This window comes from Setaria italica, chromosome III (assembly GCF_000263155.2).
Source record: "Setaria italica strain Yugu1 chromosome III, Setaria_italica_v2.0, whole genome shotgun sequence".
Taxonomy (NCBI): Eukaryota; Viridiplantae; Streptophyta; class Magnoliopsida; order Poales; family Poaceae; genus Setaria; species Setaria italica.
The window spans coordinates 29600202-29604529 of record NC_028452.1 but is presented as its reverse complement, the minus strand read 5'-3'; positions in this window follow the sequence as shown (position 1 = coordinate 29604529).

Sequence of the window (4328 nt, the reverse complement as noted above, 5' to 3'; positions counted from 1 at the left end):
GTGTTCTGTCTTGAGCTGATTTCAGAACGTGTGGCGTTGAAAGATTTTATCGTAACTCCTTCTACAAATCTCCAAATTTGATGATTCTTGATGCGTTGGAAAGAAGTCTTGATGGAGCTTCTGAATATCCTATTTGCTTCTATTGTACATCTCTGATCATGGGCAAAAAATTGTTCACAACAATAATGTTCAACCTAAGATGTTGATGATCCAACATGCTCCACTTCTAGCATACCTTTTGATGTTTTCTGACGATGCCCAGGCATCATTATTACCAACCTTCTTGATCAAAGCATTAGCCTGAGTGGGAGTGAGGTCAACAATGGAACCTCCGGTGGATGCATCGATGATTGCACGTGAAGCTGTTGTCAACCTGTCGTAGAACTTCACAACTAAGTCCCCTCTTGGATATTTACGATGTGGACAGTGAAGCGCTCGAATGCTTCATAGATGGTCTCCATAGTGTACTGGGTGAAGCTTGATATCTGATTCTGAAGAATCTGTGTCTTCCCTGGTGAGTAGTATGAGAATTCAAAGCATCCTTGCATCTTGATGTTACCTTTTGTAATTCATCATGATATGCTTCTAACATCTCCATGCATTGAATGTTGCCTACTTGTGTCTTCATTTGCCAATGCTCTAGAGATTTTGTTTATATTCTAAGCTTCTAAATTTGATCATGTGCGCTTGATAAAAGCAATGCCCAAGGTCCTCTTTATTTTTGTCATTTTCATCTCCTCCATCTTGTTCTCATTGTCTTGCTGCTGCCTCTTCTTCATGGATTTTCCTCTGCATGTAGAATAGAACTTATACCGAAATATAGCTCTATTGAAAAGTTTATGAAATTACTTTTTCAATGAACAGACATTCATCTAAAATGGAGTTCAAATGAGAGAGTTATGCCCATTTTATTTCAGCGCTGCGTGCTGTCCAGAACCTCCGATTACCTTGATTCTTGATTTCATGACAGGCGACCTTCAATGATTTGGCCATAACCGCTTGTAAGAACCTCCAATTACCTTGATTCTTGATTCATTGGAACATAGACATCATGGGGCTTCTTAATATCGAGAAATATTCTATTGTTTTGTTCTGAGGTCATGCAAAATCTTGATGACAACAAAAGCTTCTTTGCGAATTGATCCGGAGATGTTGATGATCTTAATCTTGTGGTCTTTCGAGGCATTATGTCATGCACCCTTTGGCTTCAAGGTCATAACCATTTCTGCACCAGCGAGTACCATGACGGCAATGATGCGTGTTCTCCATAATTCTTACTTTAGCCAAGTTGCCATGATTAGAGGAGGCTCTTGCGCTTTGTGTCGATGATCTGAGCAGTTTTCTTGGTTGCATTATCAATTAGAAGTTCTTGAGCATCTCACTAGAGAAGATTAATAGTGTCATGGTACTTCTAATATTGTTTTCTCCAGTCCTTATCACCTCCAGATCATCTCCTTTTGTGTAGAGAGGTTCTCCAATCTTCCCTCTTTTCTTGACATGGTCGCTTCCAACACCTGTTGCTTGAACAAACAAATCTCCAAGAAACGTTAATCTTAAAAATATTTGACATAGCGGCATACCTCATTTATCGTCTTCAATTCCCAAAAAATTCATGCACCAGGCTCTCCCAATTCTTGACCGTTGATGCTTGCAGAATGTAAACAATTGAAGTGCCTTGCCCAACAGCGAGTACGGGAATCATCTTGCACGTAGTTGATTGTTGTCGACTCCGTCCAATCCGATGGTGTTGCAAATATGTAGGAAGGACTGCAAATGTAGTTTGGCATCCTCCTTACGAGTGAATGGATTGTGCTACACCATCTCAATGATTGAAGTGTTGATCTTGAATGTGACTTCAGCTTTAGCTATGTTCAGGATCGGTAGATCATCGATGTTCGGTGTTCAAAGCTCGCTAAGCTTGTGTTCGAGCTGCTGTTCTCCCATTGCTACTTGTTGTTGAGGTTTGGCTGAATTCTTTGATGGAGATGGTTCTTCGTCCTTGACTATTGATGTTCCTGTTGCAGCTGCTCACATGATTTTGCCTGCAATTTTTATTAGTTTTTTTCCATGCACAAAAACAAAAGAAAATATTTGTTTGTTTTTTTTGAGAGGCACAAGTCCATCTCATATTAGGGTTAGAAAAACATATACGAGAGCTATACAAGATCAATAATATATAAGAAAAATATTCATGTGAAAATTATGAACAAGAAAAATATTTACAGATGCATAAGTTAATCTAAAACTTAATCACCTGTTTCCCTAGCAATGGCGACAGAAAAACTTGTTGATGGCAATTAGCATGCCAGTTTGAACAACAAGCGCACGGATTAGTGGAAGCTTTTCTCTTAGAGTATTCCCACAAGGTTCATCAATCCATGAAAATAAGGTCACAGGATCTAGACTGACTAACCATTAGGAAACATGATTCTAGTTGCAAGATGGTTGTGAATAAGGATGAATAGACATGAGTAGATACAAAGCATGAGCAGATATAAATAAGAGGTAACTAATCTAGAACAAAGCCTAGACTATGCATATGTTGTAGTTCTAGCTAGATGGCAAGCAAGCACATGGTTCTCATTCAAAGCTTCTTTAAACCACCACCTCCGGTCTGACTCCCGAAAATCCCCACCATACACAGCATCAGATTCTATCACGATCCTGCCTATCAGTGCAAGTAGTCTAAGGGCATGAACATAAAGCATATGTCTAGCTATTTTGATAGATTAGGCATGCAATTCTGGCCACCATAACTACAAGAACACCCTATGCAATCTACTACGTAAATAGATTGAAATAAGCAAACTCATAACAGGAGAAATCATAAAAGGAGACATATAGATTGCTATTGAATCAGAACCAATCTATTACTTCACAATGAATGATTGTTCATCACAAGATATCCACTGAGGCTGTACCTGCGACTTCTGAATCCTAGCTCTAGAACTCTGGCATGGATCTTCCTCGTAGGGTGATCACGCCGACTAGAACCTAGCCTAAGTTAGTCTCCAAGCAACTACACGGCCCCCAGCTGTTCGTCGATGGTTGTCCCTCAAGTTCCTCGGGTCCTTCTGCTTCGAATCTTCATTGCAATCTACGTGCTCTGGAAGGAAGAAGATGTATGTGCGTGGGATGAGGATAAATAAGAGATCTTTGACCTACGAGCATTGTTGTTTATAACCATCAACGATTGGCCTGCGCTGAGTAACCTTTCAGGATAGACAAACAAGGGATATCGGGCCTGCACCCATTGTTTAGACTACACTAACAGCATGTATTTGAAACACTGTAGGAAGGTCTATATATGGGCCATCGTCAATTTCTTTCTGCTAACCACCCGTTAAGAAAGAAAGGGATGCATTTCAAAGGGTGCCAGACCATCGTAAAAAACCTGCATACCATAATGGAAAGCGTGTAGTTAAGATGATAAAGGATGTAAGGGTAGTCTTTGGACAGGGTCTTGGTAGCGAACCTATTCTGAACGATGACAATGGACGTGCACCCATGTGAAAGAAGAAGTCTATATTTTGGGAGCTACCTTATTGGGAAATCGTAGAGGTCCGCAATGCAATAGATGTGATGCACCTGACAATGAATCTTTGCATGAACATGCTAGGCTTCATGGGTTGTTATGGTTCTTGGTAGCGAACCTATTCCGAATGACGACAACGGATGTGCACCCATGTGGAAGAAGAAGTCTATATTTTGGGAGCTACCTTATTGGGAAATCATAGAGGTTTGCAATGCAATAGATGTGATGCACCTGATAATGAATCTTTGCGTGAACATGCTAGGCTTCATGGGTTGTTATGGGAACTCAACAGATACATAGGACCTGAAACATATGAACCAATAAGATGACCTACATCCGAAAAAGAGAGATAAAGGACAGCACTACCTACGTCCTACCAGTTACATTGTCAGAAAGGAAGAGAAGGATAGCATGTTTGAATGCATGAATAGTATCAAGGTTCCGTCTGGGTACTCCTCGAATATAAAGGGAATAATAAATATGAAAGAAAAGAAGTTCACAAATTTAAAGGCCCATGACTGCCACATGTTGATGACCTAGTGCTTTCGGTTGCACTGAGGGGTATTCTACCAGAGAATGTACGATTGTCACTTAAAGCTATGTGCGTTTCTCAATGCGATTTCGTAGAAGGCAATCGATCCAACCAAGCGACTAAATCTATAGAACGATGTGGTACAATGTCTTGTCAGCTTTGAGTTGTATTTCCACCATCCTTCTTCACATTATGACACACTCTTCTTCACATCACACTACAGGGGAGCTACGTGACAGCACCCATGAAGAATCAGTTGAA